The sequence below is a fragment of the Podarcis bocagei genome (genome assembly GCF_964188305.1).
Source record: "Podarcis bocagei genome assembly, chromosome: 9".
Lineage (NCBI taxonomy): Eukaryota > Metazoa > Chordata > Lepidosauria > Squamata > Lacertidae > Podarcis > Podarcis bocagei.
Window position 1 is genome coordinate 9,570,330 of NC_138134.1, and position 25,109 is coordinate 9,595,438.

The 25,109-nt window shown below is 42.7% G+C and overlaps 1 protein-coding gene across 6 annotated transcripts in view; it reads left to right on the plus strand.

Moving 5' to 3' along the window:
* Positions 1-25,109, plus strand: part of SLIT2 (slit guidance ligand 2) — a 239,955-nt gene that overhangs the window by 97,543 nt on the left and 117,303 nt on the right. The window lies entirely within an intron of this gene.

Sequence of the window (25,109 nt, forward strand, 5' to 3'; positions counted from 1 at the left end):
CCAAGCATTAAACGTTGGGAAGTTCACGTTCAGAACCATATAAATATGAAATTGTTCTAACAGATGTTGATTTGAGGGGGCATGAGTCATCTATGATTTTTGTTTTGCTCGCTCTTTCCTAAATACCAAATCAGCAGAATGCAGGACCGTGGGAGTTTTTCTTCTATAGAAATGATTATACACAAACTACTACCAACCACTCAGGAACTGAGCTTTTGTCGCAAAGCTGAACTGAGTTTAAACCATCATATAGTGTTTGATACTTCATGTGAAATGCAGGGGCAATTAGTGTAACATTGAACAGATCCAAAGTATAATTATCACTTGCAGTAATGGAGGGACGGCTGCTAAAGTCTCCAAGGATTTTCTTTATGCCTGAATCTACTGCAACATTTATTTTTAACATCTAGCAAGAATGGCTGGCAGCATCATTACCCTGAAAGCTTTAAAAAAAGAACAGCAAATAACAATCACCTGGTGTGTTGTTGTTTTTCTTGTTTCTTAACATCCTGGAGGACAAAATAAAATCTAAAGGGCTGAAGTGGGGCGATCTGAATAGCTATCAGTAGCATTTTGGGTCAGTGAGGATGTCTAAATGCATAATGTTTTCATGGGTGACAATAAAACAGTAATGGCTGAGTCCCAGGTTAACTGGTTTGTTGGATAACACCTCTTGCTTTAATAGAAAAAGGACCTCTACGTGGCCCACTCACTGAGGTGGTAAACCTGTCTCTGTGCTGTTCTGTACCACTTCATACTGCAGGGAGATCGTATGATGGAATGTTCCTCCGTTATTGTCATCATCATCATCAATATAAATTCCTCCACATAGGAAACCAAGCAGGAAAGAAGCTTACAGAGGAGAAAGGTATCTCAGTACCTAGACATGCTAGCTTCCTGCTGTAGGATTCAGTTTGTTTGCCTGTTATAGAAGGAACATTTCATCCGATCTTCCAACTCTTATCAAATGGTACAGTCCCAGCATAGGTCCACCGCATCATTGCAATTGATAAAACATTGCCAAGGTAAAGACTGATCGCACAAAACATTTCCAGCAGCTGTGTAAGAAGGGCAGAACTTGTGCTATTTACAAGTGCTGCGGCTTTCATGTGCAGAAGCATGCTTTGTTGTCATTCATGTTGGTCAGTACCCCAGTGTGGTGTAGTGGTTAAGAGCGGTAGACTCATAATCTGGTGAACCGGGTTCGCGTCTCCGCTCCTCCACATGCAGCTGCTGGGTGACCTTGGGCTAGTCACACTTCTCTGAAGTCTCTCAGCCCCACTCACCTCACAAAGTGTTTGTTGTAGGGGAGGAAGGGAAAGGAGAATGTTGGCTGCTTTGAGACTCCTTCGGGTAGTGATAAAGCGGGATATCAAATCCCAACTCTTCTTCTCAGAACCAGCTTCAGGACTTCAGTGTTAAGGGTTTTTACCAAAGCTGTTGTCTATTATTTATATAAGTTAGCTGCAGTCCTATTTTTAATTTTGTTTCATCACACGTGCTGTTTATCTAAGTTAAACAAAATGCACATTTTAAGTAGGCCATTGACATTTTCAGAAGGGAGTGTCACAGTTACAGGCATTAAAGCCTTCCAGGAGCTGGGCTTGAATCAATGCTCATCTTGAGCCTGTCGCTTTATGGATTGTTTGCATTGCTTCACCTCTCCCCATTGTGACTGGCCTCTGCTCTTTCCTTGTATTGCTTCCCTGCCTGGTATCTTAGCCCCACTAGGACCACTTCTTCACAAGAATTGCATGTTCTGAATGGAAATCGAGCTCAGTTTGCCTCTGAGCAATCATTACCTTTCCTTCTGGTTTCATGCCTCAGTCCACTAATGGAGGGAATTCACAGACATTTGTATTCTGAATTCTCTTCCAATAATCCTTTTTCTTGTGAACGTGAATTCAGGTTACTTTCATTTTCTCTTTAGATTTTCGGCCCTGCTAGTTGACTGTCCCATAGTAACTCTCCTTCCCTCTTACTCGGGAGGTTGTGGACTCTCCTTCCTTGGAGGTTTCTAAGAGAGGTTGGGTGGCCATCTGTCATGGATGATTTAGCTGAGAATCCTGCATTGCAGGGGGTTGGACTAGATGACCCTCAGGGTCCCTTCCGACTCTATGATTCTATATTGATTGTGTGCCCAGAAGAAGCCTTAGTGATTGCTTTTTGCAAGACAAGCGCTTTATTGGAACAGCTACATGAGAAGATGGATTTGATGACTGTTGCAGTTAATAATTTTGGACAAACAGTGAATACCTATATAGAAACCACTCAGGAACCGACCCAGGAATCTGCTTTGACAGGGCAAGTTGTGCAGAAGACAAAGGAGGAGATAGCTGTTGAACCTCAAGAAATACATGTGGAGAGAGCCGAGGCTTTGCAGGAACATAAGCTGTTGTTTTTGATGACCGAACCTGGAGAAAGTCAGATTTGGAGAGATGGAGTCTCGTTTGGATTGGAGATGGGAAATTGGATAGATCCCCCTATGCAGGGCTGTTCTGGCTTCTGGGATCTGGTTTTGCGCCAAGGGGAGTCTGGAGTTGTGGGGGCCTTTAACTTTGGAGGGACTTTGAAACATGTCTTGAAATATCTTTTGGATTTTAGTGCTGACTATGGAGAATGGGCCGACCTGTCGAGAAGGGATAAAGACATTGTTAGGTTGGAGTCTCCCCGAGATCTACTCCTCAGCGATAAAGGAAGGAAACTCAGAACAAGATCAGCAGAAGACAAAGTAAGGTGCAGGTATAAATATGAAGAAGACCTGCAGAAGGGACATGGAAAAGAGTTAAGAGCCTCGGATAGAAGATCACCAGGTTGAGGGACTAAATGGAATGGATAGAAAGGACTGACAGAACCCGAGACCAGGAAGAAGAGACGGTGGATGAAGATTGGAAGAAAGTTTTAAAAATTCATTTAGAGAAATATTGTAAAATTAATGAGTGTTAGAAAAAATGTTGGAATGAAACTATTTGGCTTTAGTAGAAATGCTATAAGGAGTTATGTACAAATAAGTTTTAAGCTTTAGGGCTTTTTATGGCAATATAAGGTTAAAATAAATTAAGATAATTTAATGACAGAACATAGTGAAAGATGGAAAGGATTTGCTGAGATAATAACTAGAATACAAAAAAGGGAGGTGTGAGGAGGTCGATGAAACAAGATAATGATAGATAAAGATTTGGGAATATTGGTTTTGTTTTTAATTTTTTGTTTGCCTTTGTTTTTGGCTCTGATGTATTGTGTGTTTTGCTCTCTTTTTTCTTTTTATTGACTTGTATTGTTTAATTTCTTTTTTTTCTTTTTTCTCTCTATAATTTTAAATTCTCAATAAATATCATTTTTTTTAAAAAAAAATAATGATTCTATATTGATTGAATGAGGCTGTTCCTTTATCTGGGCATATGCCACGTTTGAAAGGGGCTATTCTGTGTCTTGGGAGAAAAGCAATGACAAACATAGACAGCATCTTAAAAAGCAGAGACATCACCTTGCCGAGAAAGGTCCGTATAGTTAAAGCTATGGTTTCCCCAGTAGTGACGCATGGAAGTGAGAGATGGGCCATAAAGAAGGCTGATCGCCAGAGAATTGATGCTTTTGAATTATGGTGCTGGAGGAGACTCTTGAGAGTCCCATGGACTGCAAGAAGATCAAACCTCTCCATTCTGAAGGAAATCAGCCCTGAGTGCTCACTGGAAGGACAGATCCTGAAGCTGAGGCTCCAATACTTTGGCCACCTCATGAGAAGAGAAGACTCCCTGGAAAAGACCCTGATGTTGGGAAAGATGGAGAAGGGGACGACGGAGGACGAGATGGTTGGACAGTGTTCTCGAAGCTACCAGCATGAGTTTGACCAAACTGTGGGAGGCAGTGGAAGACAGGAGTGCCTGGCGTGCTCTGGTCCATGGGGTCACGAAGAGTCGGACACGACTAAACAACAACATTCTACCTGTGATGGAGTGCTTGCGGGAGCAAACTTTTTAATTTTCCCAAATCTTGCAGTTTCTATGCTGGTACCAGGAGAATGAGGATTGTAGCATACAGCAACTAATGGGGAAGTAAAAAAAAAAAAAAGGGTGTGTGTGCATTTTTTCAATAAATTGTGTATTTCTTGTTTTTACTCTTCCTTCCTTCTCAGTCTCAGGCTCTGGGAAACTGGCATTCTTCTGCAGCAGAAATGCTATCCAAAAAATATGGTTCCTTTGCTACAAAAGTGTAAAACTTTGCTTTTCAGAGCTAAAAAAAAGAATCATCCAAAAAGCATCTAATGCTTGTTAAGCTATGGCAATGAATTAAAGATTATGTGCAACTAGTTTAGCACATGTGAAGTAGAATAAGATATGAAAGCATTTACATTGCAACTTAAAAAGCTGAAAGCATATGGTAGCAATTTTTAACTTCGATACATGAGGTGCTTGTCACTGAAGGTCTATACATCCAAAACTAGTTACTAACAGCTGCAGGGCAAAGTTCTTTAAAAAGCTATTAGAGCGTTTCTGGGTTCTCTGAGACTTTGAACAAGTGAAGTTGGACACATGGGAATTGCAGTGCAACTAGTTAAGTAACCAACATATGAAGGAGACGAATGGAACTGTATTGGAGTACACATATTAACTAGGGTGTAAATTTTTCATTTTATTTTCTTGTGAATTCTATAGTTAGCATTTAAAGCTGATTGATGCAATATTTGCATTAAGCGTAACTGGGATTAGAGAGAAGGGGAGTGATTATCTCAGAAAATAAGACAGTTGTGGCATAAGCAACTTGCTCTCCAAACACTAGCACACACTACAAGAACTGTTGAACTCCAGACAGGCAAATAACTTTGACAGTTGGGCCTGCCAGATTGCCCTGATACATGGAATGTGTGTCTTTTAAAATGTTGGCAAAGCGTTGTTTCACTGTTGTCAGTATTCAAGACATAATTCTGTGGCAGGAGCTAAAAAATTCAAAGCAATGGGTGTCTCTAATGCTTCCGTTTGTTCAACAGAACTCCCTCACCTCTTTCCTGCTGCCCACCCCCATACGTCCTCAAAATCTGCTCCACAGTGTAGGGGGGTCTTCGAAAGCAGATTTTGCAGTTGTGTGGGGAGGAGAGAGAATGGGGAAATTGCACAAACAGAATTTCAGTCACACAGTGTTGGATATAACCAAAGACCTAACCCAGGCATCGGCAAACTCGGCCCTCCAGATGTTTTGGGATTACAACTCCCACCACTCCTTACCACTGTTAGCTAGGGATGATGGGAGTTGTAGTCCCAAAACATCTGGAGGGCAGAGTTTGCCTATGCCCAACCTAACCTATTTCCTGAAGTAGTAATTTATACTCATCAACTGGCATATAGTGCTGGTGTTTTAAACTTCCAGTGTGAAGCATGATTCTGAGTTGGTGATGTTTTTGCATGTTTTTACACACACACACACACACACACACACACACACACACAAAAGCAGCAGGGCTGGTACAATCATGCTGAGAGAAGACTCTGCACCACATCAGAAATGTAACTGAAATACAGTTGTGAAGGGGAAGAACAATTCATTTGACTGAACAGTTTCTAAAATCACTTTTTGCTTGAAGACTAGAGCAGGTAGTTTCTTACAAACCGACTAGAAGATAAACATTTGAAAGAGAGAAATAATGTAGTGCTAGATCCAAGAGTGCAAATAGCTAATAAAATATGTGACTTTATTGATTAAATAATCTAACACCATGTTGGTTGGGAAGCATTCCTTGCCAGTGATGAATGAACACATGAATTTTTAAAGCATTTCTAAGCCTTTGAGTGCCCCTAGGTGGCGAAAATAAAAAACGCAGTGTTAGCAGCTTTCCTTATATTTATCTATGTCTTTCTAACAAAGTGCTATGCTAATCTTTGTTGTTGAGGAGTCACAGTTCTTAGGCTCCATGCCACATTTGCAGGAAGCAGCGTGACTAAAACAAGTCCTCCCATTGCTTTTGTGTGGTATTAATTCTAATCTGGAAATTGCTGACATTCTGAAGTGGCGCTCTATCATTACTCCCACTTAGGACTCCAATTTAGCCCTTGTCATTGCAGTTGTCAGTGTCAGTTGGGGATTAGATGCCGAGCGGATGGTCACTGAACCACTTTTCATTCTGTATTATGATTTCCTTTATCTTTTATTAGAAAGTCTCTCTGGTACCATTCTGTTCTGGTCTGTGTTCCTGTGTTTTAATTAGTCGATATAAATAATGCTTAGGTTTTCTGATGTGCAGTCAAATGTTTGCTTGCGTTTGCTTAACTTTTGCATCAGAAGGAATAATAATAATAATAAATTATTTACCGTATTTTTTGCTCTATAAGACTCACTTTTTCCCTCCTAAAAAGTAAGGAGAAATGTGTGTGTGTCTTATGGAGCGAATGCAGGCTGTGCAGCTATCCCAGAAGCCAGAACAGCAAGAGGGATCGCTGCTTTGGCTGTGCAGTGATCCCTCTTGTTGTTCTGGCTTCTGAGATTCAGAATATTTTTTTTCTTGTTTTCCTCTTCCAAAAACTAGGTGCGTCTTATGGTCTGGTGCGTCTTATAGAGTGAAAAATACGGTATGTCCCACCCTCCCCAGCTGAAGCCGGGCTCAGAGCGGCTAACACAGTAAAAGCAACACAGTTTACATAAAATCACAATCAATTAATTGAAATACATTCTAAAATCAATTCATTCTAAAATCAATTCAGAATCAAATTAATGGCAAACATCGGGCTAGAGTTCTATGAGGATTACCAAAGGAGGGGGTCAGACTGTGCCTTGGCCAAAGGCCTGGCAGAACAGCTCTGTCTTGCAGGCCCTGCGGAAAGATGTCAAGTCACAAGAATGTGTGATCTGAACCCACAGTGCTCCCATTGGTTCATGTTCCCTTCTCCCTTTCCCAGCCCCTTCAGGTATGGAATGAGCTGGGAGAAAAATGCCTGAAATGTATGAGTACAGCAGTCTTAAGGCGGTGTTGGTTTAATTCATGTCAACCCTGTGAATATTTTGATCTAAATGTTATACACAGACACACACTTCACACATAAACAGGACAGAACATAATAGAACCACAAATAAATAAATACAGTGGTACCTCAGGTTAAGTACTTAATTCGTTCCAGAGGTCCGTACTTAACCTGAAACTGTTCTTAACCTGAAGCACCACTTTAGCTAATGGGGCCTCCTGCTGCTCCAGACTAAGTCTGATTTTTACATTCCATTTTTTATTCTATCGTTCCGATAGAATAACTCCAAAGAATTTGCCTCTATGGTAACAAGTGTACAATTGTAATAGTTTACCTTGGTAAAACCTTTATTTTGCGAAACATTCCGTCTAAATAATAAAGTTAACTTTCTTTCCAAAGACTGCAAAACAAAAAAAAGTAGGTGGAAGCAACTAGGCTTTACAATTTTAGAAGGAGAACGAATGCTCCTAGGAAGCTGCAACCATCCATGCTGCTAAAAGCAAATATTTGTTTTTGTAGGAGAGAATAGCTGTCCCCCGAGCAGCCGCCTTAGTCAAAGTGGGAATTGAAGGGCCAAGCCCATCTTTTATGAAAGTCAGATAAATTTCATGCTCTTTAACATCGGCTGTGACTGCCGGCTCTTTTTTCTTTTCCCTTTAACTGGAGCCTAGCTGCTTCCCTAGTGTGAATAAAATAGGGAAAGTGATTAAAGTTCACTCAGCGTTGGACAGCAGGAGGCAACAGCTTCCAGTAGCTTCAGCAGATGGGCGAGAGTGCAAGGGGCTTTTAATAAGGCTTGTGAAGATTCTTTGAAGAAAAGAGACATGGCTCTCTCGAAGGGCCTATAGAATTCTGTTGCAACATTAGTTCATTTCCTGCACTTGGTGTAGCTTCTTTGAGACATTGTAGTATTGTCATCCACTTCATTAAAACGCTGATTATGAAAGCGGGTGGACAGCAAGACAAAATTCCTCTGGAAAATAACAGTGCTCAGTAATATCTGCTATGGCCCAATTTTTTGCTGGGTGGTATTAGTGTGGCCGGAGTGAAATAAAATATTAACATGGACCACAAATCCTTTATTCTTTTTGATATATAGTAGAGTTGGTAGGGGCTATGCGTTTCCATGAAAGTGCTGGTCAGATGAATTATCCAGAAGCACTCCACGATTACGACTCTTCCCTTCATCCAGCCCTACTCTTTTTTAAATAAATAAATAAATTTGCGCAATCAGCATTCACGTGTTCTTATAACTAATAGGATTAGGAGCCTTGCAAAGGGGTTTGAACAAGATAATTAGCTGACTACTTATCCCCACAATATAGCGGGCAAAACCTTTCGGAGAAAAGAAAAACAAAATGGGTCAGAAAATGTGTGGGAAATTAGATAAGGCCTCTCCAACGGGTCTCAATGCACTATAACATTATGAAAATGTCCAGAGCGTTCGTTCATTCATTACTTCAGATATTTGACTTTTTTGGTCTGGCCACCAGAGGTGTCAAGAGAAGAAACTGAATTGAGCAGTTGGAAGTGTTTCTGGACTCTGAGAAATCTGTTTCAAGTGTTTAAATGCAGCTTTCTAGTCTTTGTCATCAAGTGGCATGGCATAATTATTCAATGGGGGGGAGATGAAGCAATTGGTTTCAGAGTTTTAAGAACAGAAATCAAGGCACAGAATGTCTGATGTCAAATTTTCAGCTGGTATTTAATTAGATGCATTTAAAAATTAAGCTAATACTGCATTTTTGGGGGGGGCAGTGTTTTTACATTTTACCTTTTGCAGTGTGTATTTGGCTCATGGGTTGAAGAAGTTACCCTAAGGTCCTTTTTTCCCTTCGCAAAATTCATTATAATTTGTGAAAGTGTAATAGTTGGAAGTGAGCTGTGAATCAGGATGTCCATAATTTGAATTTTGCTTCGGTCGTGAACTCACCATGAGGTCTTAGGCAAACCACATTTTCACAGTCCCAGCAATATGGGGATGATGATACTGAGCTTACCAGGCAGAGTTTTGCTGCAAGGACTTCAATAATATAAATGTACCTGAAACACCTCTAACACGTTAAAGTGCTATATAAATGCTATGTTGTAGTAGCAGTGTTGTTTGAGTTCACATACTTATGGGTTGTCATCAACTGACGTTTTTTCTCTTGGATATTTTGGTGACATCATAATCATAATTTCATTATTTATATGCCACCAATCTTAACTGGGTTGCCCAAGCCACTCTGGGCTGCTTCCAACAAAAATATTGAAACACGAAAAACCCTCAAGCATTAAAAACCTTCCTGTGCAGGGCTGTCTTTAGATGTCTTCTGAAAGTCAGATAGATGTTTATTTCCTTGACATCTGATGAGAGGGCGTTCCACAGGGTGGGCATGACTACTGAGAAGGCCCTCTGCCTGGTCCCCTGTAGCCTCACTTCTCACAAGTAGGGAACTGCCGGAAGGCCCTTGGAGATGGACCTCAGTGTCCAGGCTGCACAATGGGTTGGAGACGCTCCTTCAGGTATACAGGGCCAAAGCCATTTAGAAAATATTCTGGGATAGACATGAAGAAAGAATTAACAGCATTCGACTTGCAATGTCACATTGACCCCATAATACCTTGTGTGCATGGATCTTCACTTTTCTTAGTACAGTGGTACCTTGGTTTACGAACTTAATCCGTTCCAGAAGTCTGTTCTTAAACCAAAACCATTCTTAAACTGAGGTGCGCTTTCCCTAATGAGGCCTCCCGCCACCGGTGCCCTTCCACCATTCACATTCCGTTCTTAGACCGAGGTAAAGTTCTCAAACCAAGACACTATTTCTGGCTTTCTGGAGTTTGTAAACCAAATCGTTCTTAAACCTGACTGTTCTTAAACCAAGGTACCACTGTAATTCCATTAGGGGTATAATTGACCCCCAAAAGCTGCAAAAAAATAAAAGCATTGATTCCCTACCCTGGCTAGATTTAGAAGATGTGAGTTGGAGTACCATGTTGCAATTCACACCTCATCATGGTTGAAAATGCAGTTCATGTTCATCTGAAACATGCAGTTGTGGAAGACTGATGCAAGTTTTATTATGTGATTTCATGAAATGTACATAAAAAGTAGGAATAAGCAGTAGTCCAAATGTTATTATCTTGATTATTGTATCTTTTTATTGTGTCTTAACTGAATGTATGATACTTTGAATAAAATGTAAGTTAAGACAGAGATTAAGTGTGAGGAAAACTAAGAACTGGCACAGATTTCAAATTCTGTATTTTATTTATTTCTCTTTTAAACTGCCCTTCCTCCTGAAAAACCCCAGGGTGGTTTATAGCATTAACAAGTAAAATAAAATAACCACACACAAAATATAAACAAAGCAAAAATATAAAATAGTATTGACAAATACCGTATTTTTCGCTCTATAACACGCACCCGACCATAACACGCACGTAGTTTTTAGAGGAGGAAAATCCGTAGGCATGCCATCCGTAGGCACTTCCTCCATAACATGCACAGACATTTCCCCTTACTTTTTAGGAGGAAAAAAGTGAGTGTTATGGTGCAAAAAATACGGTAATTGTCAGTGAGCATAGAGTTTGAACCCAAATTAAAGTGTTTTGTTATGAAAGTGCATAAAAGAGTGATGGATCCTTTATACATTGGATGGCTGGTGATATTACAGTTATTGTTAGGTTTAATTTTTGCTTCCTTAGAGGGTGGGAGTTGGGAAATGATGGAAAGTCTGGACTTCTCTTTTTTAAATAAAGATTAAGAGCATGATCCAGCCACAGTTAAGCACTTTTAAGTCCAACAGAGAAAGACTGACGCTCGTATTTAGCCGTTGCTTTGTAATTAATGGAAATTTAAAGCCACTTTAACTTGGAATGAGTACTTCTGAGTACACATATATATAATTGCATGTAAAAATGCTTAGCTTTGACATTTTTAATTTGTATGTCAAGCTTTGCGCCATGTTTTAGCAAAAATTGCAACTATCCGTGAAGCGTTCTGTATCCCAGATTATGCTGCAATGACACTGTGCGGCTGAAGACAACCTCGCACCATAATTTGGAATGCAGTATGTCCTAGTAAAAAGCTTTTATTACAGTTATTAGTATTCACGTGTGAGATGCACAGTTGGCTTTCGCTGGGGGCATTTTCTGCCGCTGTATTTATTTCTGCATTCCTTGCTGTGATGGTTCAGCAGCTTCTGGAGTGCAATAGACGTCTAACTGACAACCTGTAGGTCAAATCTGGATCCCTGAATTTTGTCAAAGTTCATGAAATACTGACATGCCTACATAGCACAAGTGCCTCTAGAATAAGATTTACATTCTTTTATTAATGTGTTTTTTCTTAATGGGAAATACCACACATATCTTGCCTCCAGTCCGTTGTCTGGATAGTTACAGGCGCTTGAAATGTAGAAGTTAGGCGTCACTTTAAAATAAGTTGTATATGATGTCTAGGAATGGCTGTTCCCCATTGGAGTTAGAATGCTCTGTTTGTGTTCTGTTTTGTTTTTACATTTGCGTGTTCAGACCCAGAGACTTTCCCCCCCTAAATAAATACACACTTGACTCAAATTTTAGTTTTTGTCAGAATTTAGGCCACAACTTTATTGATTACAGGAAAAGTGAGTGGTTGCATAGGCTCTGGTTCAACTAGCTCCTTACACCGTTGCAGGTAGCACTGTCCCAGAGCTCTATCATAGGTCAGCCAAGGGTAGGTGAATAGCCCGGGAACAGACTCTGTTTACTCCCCCCAGATGCTCCCCTGGACTCAGGCATGGGCACAACCCCCTCTCAGGGGTTGACCAAACCAAGTTGAGTCCCTGGATTCCTTTAACGGAATACCCTTCACATAGGGATGGCGAGACCATTCTCCCATCCCTATCACATGAACTAGTGCCTATCCGCAACCTTACAAGTTGTGATGATTTTTTACACGGCAGGTGAAACCCAAATGACAACAGCCAATCAGCCAAGTGGGGAAAATTCCTGCCGTGCCCCTGTCCCAACAACTGACGACACACGACGGCATAGCAAGGTCAATCGCAAAATACTCTAAATATAGGGAGAGGTGGGGTGTATGTGTTCCGTTTGCACAAGTCGAAAGAGAATCTCTGGGTCACGTGCAAGGGATTAAAGAGGTCCCTCAAACCTCAAACTCCACCCCACTGGCCAGATTACACCCAGCAACGAGGGACCTACCAATCGGGCGTTGTGGCTGTCCAATAGACCCACCCGCAACCAAGAGGTCAGTCTCCAGGTCTCACCGCAACATGTGCCCTCTTTTAGGGAGGACACGATTTAGCTGGTAGGCCTCACAGCAAACTGTCCTGTGTGATTACAGCTCAGATTCTTAGTCAGCCACTGTTAGACTAGCCTTCCAAGAAGTCATTGTCTTTTGGTTCCCTTGTGTAAAACGGCAGTAGCAGATACCAATTTTCCTGAAGGTTGGTGGAATGTTACTGCCAGGTGTTTTGATATTAACTATGAAAACTTCTGTGGGGTTGTTGTTATTGTTTAATTATTTATTTTTACACCTCACTGTTTGCAAACTGCTGTGGGAACTAGGTGAAAGGGTGGGATAAAAATGTTCATAATCAATAATAAAATAAAAGGTGGATCCCAAAATTCTTTGATGCTTTCACTCTTGCCACCAACTCTGTAAGAGATGCTCTTACTTCCTTTCTCATCTTTTCCCCTTTTCATTCTAAACATATTGAACAGAGCATGAAACAATGAATTTGTGCAAGTATGATGAACAGTTATTTTGTGGAATAAATTGGAACAGAAGTTGGGGTGGAAACTGTGTTCTGCTAGTTTTTTGTGTTTCTTACTGATTTTCAGCATGTATGAATATTTTCACCTGGCATGGTTGCAACCTAGGCACTGAAAAATTGCATATCCTGGTATCAACATATACTGCAAATGAAGTACTTAGATCTGAAACTTTGCTATTAATCAGTAGGCCTCTTTGGACTGTTTCAGTTTTTACCAAATCTATTTGGAGGTTTAAGTACATTATGTTGGTATGGGAAACTGTCGTGTGACGGGCCAATGGCCGTAATAAATATCAATACAATACAATACCAAATCTATTTTGCCTCATATTTTATTAGGTTCATTACAAAATAGTTGGATCTTCTGGGGATTCTCAGTTCCACTCTTGTAAAGTAATTTATGTAGGTTTTTTGGAACTCCATAGTTAATATAGTTGTTGCTAATAAACTTGCAATTATGACTTCACCTGGTGAAATAAATAGCTGCATTTGGAGCCTGTTGCAATACATTCTGAATAGGACTGGCCTTGAAGAGTGTTAAGAATCTGTAACATTACAGCCCACCCACCAGTATGAGTGGCCTCCTGGAGGCACATATATGGCCCAAACTGGATTTAATCTTGTACGTTTCAACATATCCACTTCTGACTAATCCCTGGACAATCTAACTCTCACTTAGCTTAGACATCCTTCCCTTAACACCCTCTTTATTATTACCCCCCAAAAAACAACCTTACCGGTGGTACCGTCTCCAGGATTTTTGTAGACCCCAGGGCTTTCGTCTAATCTGCAAAAGGTGGGGCCTACAAAGACTAGTGTTCCCTCCTGCTACACCTTCAAAATGTTTTCCATTCATTTTAAGAACAGCAGCACTGTTGTCACTATGGGTCCTTTGCCAGTTAGGTGACCTCACCAGGTGACCTCCTTAAACTGCTTCCCCCTGTGCTGACCATTTGGTTGTACTCTTCCCACCTTGAATGCAGATTACGAAACTGGACAGAGAGTGCTCTCAAAAACTTACTCCTATTCTTTTCTTACACTAGCTTTGGGTGGCCTTGGGAAGGAGATTGTGGGGGGAACAGAATGTTGTCCCTGTTCCTTTGGGATAGGGCTACATATAGTAGATGCAATTAAATAAATATTGCATGATTGGCTTTCCATGATGGTTGGTCCTCATCCTTGTGGGTGATGGTATCACTTTTGTTGGCGATGGAATGACTGCTTTGTTTCAATCTGCGGTGGATGGATACAATCTTAGATTCTCCAAAATGTGCTGCTCGGGTGAGAACGTCTGGGGTTCCCAAGTCGTGTCAGATGCCTGCAACAGTGTCAGGCGAGGGCCCTTATAGTGGGAGGTATAAATTTGTATACCACCTTTCACAGCATAGAAATACAAGACCAGAAACACAAAATACATAATAAAAACAAGCAGAAAACAAACCAATAAGAAACCAATAACTCCCCTGTCTCCCAGCCCTCCCACAAACACATTTAAAAGTATATAGGATGTTAGTCATCCAAAGGCCTGGTTGAAGAGCAATGTTTTCGTCTGACACCAGGTGTATCTCCCTGGCAAGAGCATTCCACAAGCAGGGAACCACTGGAGAAAAGGCCTGTTCTTGTGTTGACGCCCTCTGGCGTCATGGAAGAGGCACAGGAAGAAGAAGGAGTTTGGATTTGATATCCCGCTTTATCACTACCCAAAGGAGTCTCAAAGCGGCTAATATTCTTCTTTCCCTTCCTCCCCCACAACAAACACTCTGTGAGGTGAGTGGGGCTGAGAGACTTCAGAGAAGTGTGACTAGCCCAAGGTCACCCAGCAGCTGCATGTGGAGGAGCGGAGACACGAACCCGGTTCACCAGATTACGACTCCACTCTTAACCACTACACCACACGGGCTCTGGAGGGCCTCAGAGAATGGTTTTAGAGCAGGCATAGGCAAACTCAGCCCTCCAGATGTTTTGGGACTACAACTCCCATCATCCCTAGCTAACAGGACCAGTGGTCAGGGATGATGGGAAATGTAGTCTCAAAACATCTGGAGGGCCGAGTTTGCCTATGCCTGTTTTAGAGTCTGGGTAGACTCATATGGACAGAAGCTGTCCTTGAGGTCTTGTGGTCCTGAGCCATTTAAGGCTTTATAGGTCAAAACCAGCACTCTGAATTGGGCCCAGAAACTAATTGTCAGCCAGTACTGTTGGGCCAGGATTGGTGCAATGTGCTCAAACCATCTTGTGAACATGGGGCAAGTTCTCATACTGGGCTGGATAGGTCAGTTCAGTGGTTAATTATGCTGAACATCTGCATTGAAAATACAGAATGCACAGCTGGTGACATTAAAACACAACTGCATAGCAAAGATTTGCTTAAAATGATGAGTCAAAAGCAGCTGCTCAAATTGGGGGGTTGGTTAAACGTTTAAGTAGGAAGTTACACTGACAAATGAAGTGTGAGGAATGGAACACAAGTACCTTGTAATGTAATATATTTTCTTAGGCACATTTTAAAGTGACTCTTTAGAAAATGTAGCCATTTGAGACAGTAGTTTTATGGCAGCATTTTTATGAATTAAATAATATTTCAGTAAGTTGCTTCATGGGAGCTGAGTAAATTGGGAAGAGTTTTAACAAATGTACTTCACTAAGTCTTTTGACAGATCGTGCTTATTGATGTGATTTAAGGGCTTAGGGAAAGCAGGGCACCTGCCACATGTGATTGTGGAAAGCATTCCATCTTTTTCCACTTTATTTTTTCCAAATTCGCCTCTGAATGAGAGAGTTCCAATGTATAATTTAATTTTCTTTTTGCTTTGCCAGAAGATCAATTAATTTTTGAAACTTTTTAACCACTAGAAGTTTTATATCAGAAAGTACGTGTGCCCTAGCTTTCGATATCATTAAATCTCACTGTATTATTGTCTTAGTTCTGCAGCATCTTGGCATCCTTCAGCAAATGATGCCAAAGGATCATTAGGGAGATGCAAAAAATATTGCCTTCTGCAGTACAATGCAATTACAGACATGAATTGGAGTCCTCCATCATCAGACAGTATTTCCCTGGGGCTAAATCTGTATATCTCTCCTAGGCAGGTTAGTGCAGTCACAAATACAGGTGGAGACCACAGTTAGTCTTTAAAAATAATGGAAAACAGAGCTGGATAGAGTTGTATTGCATCCTCTAAGTTATTGAGCCTTTCTATCACATGTTTCCAGGTGTATATCAGGAAAAAATAGCATGCTACAGTGTACAATGCATCCAGTTGACTAGCTTTTGGATTAACCACATGTCAAGGACAGATGGGATGCAGGTGGCGCTGTGGTCTAAACCACTGAGCCTCTTGAGCTTGCCAATCACAAGGTTGGTGGTTTGAATCTCCACGATGGGGTGAGCTCTCGTTGCTCAGTCCCAGCTCCTGCCAACCTAGCAGTTCAAAAACATGCCAGTGCAAGTAGAAAAATAGGTACCTCTCTGGCGGGAAGGTAAACGGTGTTTCCATGCGCTGCTCTGGTGTCGGTGTTCCATTGTGCCAGAAGGGGTTTAGTTAGTCCTGCTAGCCACATGACCCGGAAGGCTGTCTGTGGACAAACGCTGGCTCCCTCGGCCTGAAAGCGAGATGAGCGACACAACCCCATAGTGGCCTTTGACTGGACTTAACCATCCAGGGGTCCTTTACCTTTACCTAAAGGACAGATATCATAGTAGGGACCTTAGCAGGAGGGAATGTGAATGGGAGCAATCTTGTTTATATATGCCACCATTATACTGAGATAAATGTAACTTTTATGTTATTGTGAGCCACTCAGGAGGAGCTTTGCCCCCAAAAGGTGACATATAGTTTCATAAACATGTCCCACAAGTGTGTCTTCACTATATACCCAACACAGGCCTACTTATAGTAGAACCCTATCCTGTTCAGGGTATGGCATGCTAATCATCTTCCCCACATAAGTCCTTGCATAGTAGCTTCCAACTAAATACTTGAAGGGTTGGAGGAATGAAACAGACTTAAGTACAGCCCTCCCCCAGCTCGCTGCCCAAGGTGACTCCACTCAAACATTTCACTTAAGTTTTCCTTCACCAAAGTGTTACAATAAGCTTGTTGTTGTTGTTTAGTCGTTTAGTTGTGTCCGGCTCTTCTTGACCCCATGGACCAGAGCACGCCAGGCACTCCTGTCTTCCCCTGCCTCCCACAGTTTGGTCAAACTCATGCTGGTAGCTTCGAGAACACTGTCCAACCATCTCGTCCTCTGTCGTCCCCTTCTCCTTGTGCCCTCCATCTTTCCCAACATCAGGGTCTTTTCCAGGGAGTCTTCTCTTCTCATGAAGTGGCCAAAGTATTGGAGCCTCAGCTTCAGGATCTGTCCTTCCAGTGAGCACTCAGGGCTGATTTCCTTCAGAATTGATTGGTTTGATCTTCTTGCAGTCCATCGGACTCTCAAGAGTCTCCTCCAGCACCATAATTCAAAAGCTTCTTGCTTTTCTCCCAAGAAGCAGGTGTCTTTTAATTTCGTGTCTGCTGTCACCATCTGCAGTGATCATGGAGCCCAAGAAAGTAAAATCTCTCACTGCCTCCATTTCTTCCCCTTCTATTTGCCAGACGGTGATGGGACCAGTGGCCATGATCTTAGTTTTTTTGATGTTGAGCTTCAGACCATATTTTGCCCTCTCCTCTTTCACCCTCATTAAAAGGTTCTTTAATTCCTCCTCACTTTCTGCCATCAAGGCTTTGTGTTAGAGTTAGCTACTTGTTCATCAGACAAGGCCTGGGAGACTTTATGTGCCTGTAATATTTACTCTTGGAGGCATGTTAAGGAAATACTCCCATACGTTACCTGTTGAAAGACTTACTGACCCAGTTCGCATGTACAGTGGTCAGGAAGGATATCTGCAAACATTGACATGTATTTATTTAAAGCGTTGTTACAGGATTTTGTACCTGTTTTGCTTCTCAGTGCTGCTGATAATCAGTTAGCCCCACTCCATCTCTAGGACATTTACCTGCCTATGAGCCTGATCTAGTGCTGTAGCAAATAATATACATTTTCTTTTGTGCGCCACAAATTCTCCAGAGCAAAACTCATGGCATGAGCTGACACGAACCCTAAGTTTTCTGCGCCTCCTTCAGTAATCAGGGCCCCTGAAGATAAGACCATTCTCAGTTCATTTTTCACCACGGTCCTGCACATGAACTCTTTTATAGTGTGTGAGCTCAAGGGAGATTGAGGAGGTGGGAAGTGTTGCTTAGGTGAATGCAGAATGTTTAGAGGAAGGGATTTGTGGTCCTTGCTCCCCTAGAGCAGTGGTCTTCACCTGGGGTGCCTTGAATGATGGTCAGGGTGCCGCGGGCAACATTGGCCTCTGTCCCTCTTTCCTTCTCTCTCTCCTCTGATGCCCTCTCGCATCTCTGCGTCCCAAAGGCTTGCAGAGCTGTTTGTTGCAGCAGTCCTGGCTACAAGCTCTGCAGGTGAATGGTGCCTCTGGGGCTGGTCAGGGGGTGCTATTTGTCAGGAGCTGAGGCAGCCTCGGAGTAAGGAAGCAAGTGGGTGAGGGAGCCCAGCCAGCCAGTCCTCCAGCCCTTGCTGTTGGGAATGGGCAGTGTGAGGAGGCACCTCTCTTTGGAGCAGGGGGGGCACCTCAGAGACCCGGGGTGGCAGCAGCGGCTGCCCGGAGGACTCCCAAGGAGAGGCTGCCAGCTCTGCAGGCATGGGTTGATATAACTGGGCTCCTGAGCCCCACAGGGTTGCTGCAGAAAGAATGTCGTTGGTCAAGGGAGTCGTGGTCTCAAAAAGGTTGAAAACTGTTTCCCTAGAGGCATAAATGTGTAAAGAAGACAGTGGCCCCTGCAGGCCAAGAGTGTCATTTCGGGCTCCTTGAACCATAAAGGAAAAGGAAAACACTTTTTTTGTTCCTTTGCTTTCCCATCTTGCCCAAGGCATTCCTTACTGAAATTCATATTTGGAAAGTTTAGTATGGGTGAATGTGTTAGTGAGACTAGTTACATATTTTTAAGCCATGCACCATTCTAGGCTTAACTTCTACAGTGGTACCTCGGGTTAAGAACTTAATTTGTTCTGGAGGTCCGCTCTTAACCTGAAACTGTTCTTAACCTGAAGCACCACTTTAGCTAATGGGGCCTCCCACTGCCGCTGTGCCACTGCCGCATGATTTCTGTTCCCACTGAAGCAAAGTTCTTAACCCGAGGTACTATTTCTGGGTTAGCGGGGTCTGCAACCTGAAGCATCTGTAACCCGAGGTACCACTGTATTCCACTCCTTATAGAAAGTGTCACCGTTTGAATATCTGCTTTACAGCATATCTTTTAAGACTTGTCTTAACTTGTGTGTTCTCTTGACTTGCAAGGGTTTGAAAAACATATCTGCTGTGAACAAGTAGTTCAGAAACAAGATGCATACAAAATCCTACTTCAATATCTATGCAAAGCTAGCAAGAAAAGGGGGAACCCTAAAAAATGTGCTCTTGAATATGGGGTGGGAGAGAGAGCTCTCCCAACTGCCCTAAACTGATTTTATTGAATCTGAACTTGGTTCTCAATGTTTGCTCCTACCCCAATTGTACTGACCCAAGGTTTATTTTGAGATATCCCCCCCCCCATTTCAGGCTCCTTTCTGCTGCTGTTTGTTCATGTTGCTATGGCAATGGTTTGCAAGGAGAGTGTTAAATTTCCAAACCCTGTGCATTCCTGACTGGAGCCCTGGGATATTTAACTGCCACTCATTAGTTGCTGGGGGCTGTGTTTTTGGTTAGAGAGATACAGGAGCCACTCATTCACTGACATGTGTTAATTGATTTTAATATATGAAAATTAAAACTTTCTGCTGTCCATTACTGAAGTTGAAATAAAAGAAAAATGGTTGCAAAGAGCAACTCCCTCTTCCTTCAGTTGATAGGGATGAGAAAGAGTGGGATCTGGTACTGCTGGGACAGACGTGAGGGCCAGTATGGTTAAAGCAGCAAGAGAGGGAGGAGCCAAACTAATGGCTTCAAGTTACAAGAAAGGAGATTCTGACTAAATATCAGGAAGAACTTTCTGACAGGTAGAGCTGTTCGACAGTGGGTCTCCCATGGAAAGTGGTGGACTCTTCTTCATAGAATCATAGAGTTGGAAGAGACCACAAGGGCCATTGAGTCCAACCCCCTGCCAAGCAGGAAACACCATCAGAGCACTCCTGACATACGGTTGTCAAGCCTCTGCTTAAAGACCTCCAAAGAAGGAGACTCCACCACACTCCTTGGCAGCAAATTCCACTGTCGAACAGCTCTTACTGTCAGGAAGTTCTTCCTAATGTTTAGGTGGAATCTTCTTTCTTGTAGTTTGGATCCATTGCTCCGTGTCTGCTTCTCTGGAGCAGCAGAAAACAACCTTTCTCCCTCCTCTATGTGACATCCTTTTATATATTTGAACATGGCTATCATATCACCCCTTAACCTCCAGGCTAAACATGCCCAGCTCCCTTAGCCGTTCCTCATAAGGCATCGTTTCCAGGCCTTTGACCATTTTGGTTGCCCTCCTCTGGACACGTTCCAGTTTGTCAGTGTCCTTCTTGAACTGTGGTGCCCAGAACTGGACACAGTACTCCAGGTGAGGTCTGACCAGAGCAGAATACAGTGACACTATTACTTCCCTTGATCTAGATGCTATACTCCTATTGATGCAGCTTCTTCCTTGGAGGTTTTTAAGCAGAGGTTTGGTAGCCATCTATAATGGATACTTCAGTTGAGATCCCTTCATTGCAGGCGGTTGGACTGCAGCTCTTTGATTCCTTGAGAACAGAATGACACAGTTCCAGAGTGCTGGGGTTGGATTGCGCTAAGGAGCCTTAGTTTCATCTTTGGTACAGATGCACTGTTTGACCTGAAAGGGGCTGAAGTTTTGTGCATGTTCTGGACACTTGGAAAAGCTTGAGCACATTTGTGAAAACATCACAAAGCACCTACTTCTACCCCTGGTGCAACCCATCTTTTCCTAAGCACAAGAGCTTACCTTTGGGGCAAGAGAAGGTCGTGAGCACCTCCCAGCAAAGTATATTTCTCCACCAGGGATTAGACTACCATGGTGGTGCTGTGGGTTAAACCACAGAGCCTAGGGCTTGCCGATCAGAAGGTCGGCCGTTCGAATACCCACGGCAGGGTGAGCTCCTGTTGCTCGAACCCTGCTCCTGCCAACCTAGCAGTTCGAAAGCACGTCAAAGTGCAAGTGGATAAATAGGTACCGCTCTGGTGGGAAGGTAAACGGTGTTTCCATGCGCTTCTCTGGTTCACCAGAAGCAGCTTAGTCATGCTGGCCACATGACCCGGAAGCTGTACGCCAGCTCCCTCGGCCAATAAAGCGAGATGAGCACCACAACCCCAGAGTCGGCCAAGACTGGACCTAATGGTCAGGTCAGGGGTCCCTTTACCCTTTACCTTACCACTACCAGAACCCCCAGTGGAAGAATGGTGTTGAATAGTCTCATTATCCCACTGGGGATTATGGGACTGATCACATCCCCAGAAGCAAAAGACTTTCTCCCGGGGTTCTGGAGGAGACACACCGCTCCCCATCTGCACTCTTGTCTCAAAATAGATTACCCAGCCTTGGGAAAAGGTGCAGGCATGCAGGATGTGCTCTCCCTACTGGGCAAAAAAGGTAAAGGACCCCTGACAGTTAAGTTCAATCGAGAACAACTCTGGGGTTGCAGCGCTCATCTCACTTTACAGGTCGAGGAAGCCGACGTTTGTCCACAGACAGTTTTTCCGGCCAACATGTGGCCAACATGACTGAGCAGCTTCTGACGAAACCAGAGCAGTGCACGGAAGTGCCATTTACCTTCCCGTCATAGTTGTACCTTTTTATCTACTTGCACTTTGACGTGCTTTCGAACTGCTAGGTTGGCAGGAGCAGGGACTGAGCAACGGGAGCTCACCCCCTTGTGGGGATTCGAACTGCCAACCATCTGATCGGCAAACTGAAGAGGCTCAGTGGTTTAGACCACAGCGCCAACTGCGGCCCTTTCCCTTACTGGGCACAGGCTCACCTCAAAACTTCCTGCAAGGAAACAGGAAATGCTTATGGGAGCCATAATTTAGGAGCAGTCATTTCTCAGTCTGCACCAGTGTTCACCTCATGCAAGAACCTGTGGTAGCCACTGACAACGCTTCTAGTATCCTGCCCCAAGTGGCTACTTGCTGTTTGCCACCAGCCACTCTCAACTTTGTGTTCCTGCTGCTGCTCACTGCTTCACTGAGCCATTAGCTTTGGCCTTGTTGATCTGTGAGACGTTGCAAAGGTCCATATACCAGCAATAGCAGCTGCAGAACTTAAGCTAGCTTGCCTCGCTCATCTGCACTGTTACACCCACCAGGGATCCTCAGTGCTTCCTGATAAAACAGTGCTTCCTACTTTCAAAAATGCTACCCATACACCACCCAAATACTCACCGATCTTTGTGAACTGTTAATGAAGCAACCTGCTTCTTTAGCCATAGAAAATGTTAGGAAAAGTGTTGGACATTCCTGAGTCTCTAGCCAGCAAGCCTCAACATGTGATTGACCACCCCAAGCATGGCTCACTGTTGTTGTTCTGTTTTGTTTTTTTGAGGAGAAAAGAGGCAAAATCCATATATATACCAATGTGAACTCCTTGGAAGAAAAGTAGAGTACAAATGTAAGAACTTATAAAACTAAATACAGGTCAGAAAGTGCAATCCTATAACCATTTACTTGGAAATAGGAATCTTGGGTTTTAATGGCTTCGTAGGATCACAGCCTTTGAAATGCCATTAAATGTCAAATGGGTTTGTCATTTCACCCAATTGCAATGCTGATGAACTAGGTTCATTTACATAAGATTTTATGTTTCATGGTAGTGTTTATCAAATTTGTTGTGACACAACTGAATAATACGTATTCAATTTCCACTTCACATTTAAACATTGTTTTAGGAATTGACCTTTCTAAACAGTGATGGAATTTCTCTCCTTTTTTCTGAAAGTAGGAAAGGATACACATAAGAATACGTTGGTGGTTCCCGCTTGAGGTGCCCAGAGTGGTTGGGGTGTTGCTATTATTATTATTATTATTATTATTATTATTATTATTATTATTATTATTATTATTATTATTATTATTATTATTACAATCCTAAACTTAGTGTCATGTCTGAAACCTGGACTGTGGTCTGCTTTTCCAGTGTGGTGTAGTGGTTAAGAACGGTGGACTCGTAATCTGGTGAACCGGGTTCACTTCCCCACTCCTCCACATGCAGCTGCTGGGTGACCTTGGGCCAGTCACACTTCTCTGAAGTCGCTCAGCCCCACTCACCTCACAGAGTGTGTTGTGGGGGAAGAAGGGAAAGGAGAATGTTAGCCGCTTTGAGACTCCTTAAAGGTTAAGGGACCCCTGATCATTAGGTCCAGTCATGACCAACTCTGGGGTTGCGGCGCTCATCTCGCTTTATTGGCCGAGGGAGCCGGGTACAGCTTCCGGGTCATGTGGCCAGCATGACTAAGCCGCTTCTGGCGAACCAGAGCAGCACAAGGAAACGCCATTTATCTACTTGCACTTTGACGTACTTTCAAACTGCTAGGTTGGCAGGAGCAGGGACCGAGCAACGGGAGCTCACTCCGTCGTGGGGATTCGAACCGCCAACCTTCTGATCGGCAAGTCCTAGGCTCTGTGGTTTAACCCACAGCGCCAACCCGTCCTGAGACTCCTTAGGATAGTGATAAAGAGGGATATCTTCTTCTTCTTTGCTCAAACTCTTCTTTGCGCAAACTCTTCTTCTTTGCTCAAAAAAACAACAACTCCACAATGCAAAGCCAAGATTGATCTTCACTTGGTAGTCATGGTTCCTTTGAGTGAAAGAAACTTCAGTCCCTGGTTTGGACATAATACTTAGCCAGGGGTTGTGGCTTGTTGCTTCTGCTCACACTAGTAGAGGACTAAAGCGAAAGCATGGTAATCATGGTTTACCATGATAATGCTGGCAATTCAATCATAACCTGCAACAGCTGTTGCAATTATTAACCAAGTTTTGACATCACCTTCAGATAATGCAAATCAATCATGACAAAATTTAACTCCTCAACAATTCTGTTGTTAGAATAATGTTAACATGCCTAGACTGAGGCCCGTGAACATCCAAATATTGTGACTGGAATAGATATTTAATGACATGTTTCAGTCAATGGGGCTCAGAGTTAGGTCATGCTGCCATTCTTATATCTAGAGATGTGGGTCAATGGTGTATCATACTTTTATATTATATTGCTCAGCATTCAGCGACCTGTTAAAATGTTTTGACAAGTCAATGGGCGTCACTCAGCTTTTTCTGTTGGCTTTGCCAGTGGGACTTTTTGTGTCTAAAAACTTCAGGGAGGGAACCTGGAATATCCCTAAGAGGGTTGGGCCATCTTAGGTATGCCCACAGCTAAGCCCTGCATTGATAGTTATTTTTTAATTACACATTATGTAAGATGGAATGATAGCTGATTAAGGTGCCATACCCTCTCAAAGCATTTTTGGATCTCAAGAAAAGTATAGGTGAGGGTCTGATGTACTTCCTTTTTATTTTTATAATTACCATTCATTAATGCTAAGCCATTGTAGCCTTCCATAATTTGAGTGGTGAATCTGCTCAGGAAATTAATTTCCTTTAATGAATAATATTTACTGTCTGCTTAATTTTATGCTGTGCCTTTGTAACAAATTACTGTAAGTGCATTTTTGGATGCATTGCATGATGGAATTGATTCTTGCTTTGAGAATTGCTAATTTGATGCTTTAGCTTATTTCCAAGGTTGAATGTGAACCTTTATAATAAGTAATGGAAAGGATGTGAATTCTACTCACTTAGTTCCATGAAGATTGCAAAAATAAAACAAAAACTTCAGGAAAGTGTTTAGGATTTATTTCAGTTGTCCCCGCAGAACACCACACTTCTGGGTAGTTGCTTGGGGTAAAGGTTGGGTGGAAGACGCTGGAATTTCCACTTAATGCTGGAAGAAGCCCACCCGTAACATTTCATGAATGTCTTGAACTCTGGCACCATCCTAAACTTACATTACTTTCTGAGCCCTCAACTCTTGGCAGCTATGTTTTTCTCAGGCACAGCTGCATGTATTATGCAATGTGCAAAGGGATCTATGAGTTGAGGTACTAATCCAACACTGACAGTAGAAGTCTAGAGCAGAACATCTTCTGAAACTAGTTAGCCAGAGAATAATTCACAAAGAGAGAAGTAGATATGGCCCAAACCCCCATATCTTCCCTGTCTATCCGTCCACAGTTAGCATAACTGTTTAGGTGCTGTGGTGCTACGCCTCTGCTACAAGGAGGACAAATTCCTGCCTCTGTCTGCTGTAGAACTACTTCAGCACACTTTCCAATTCT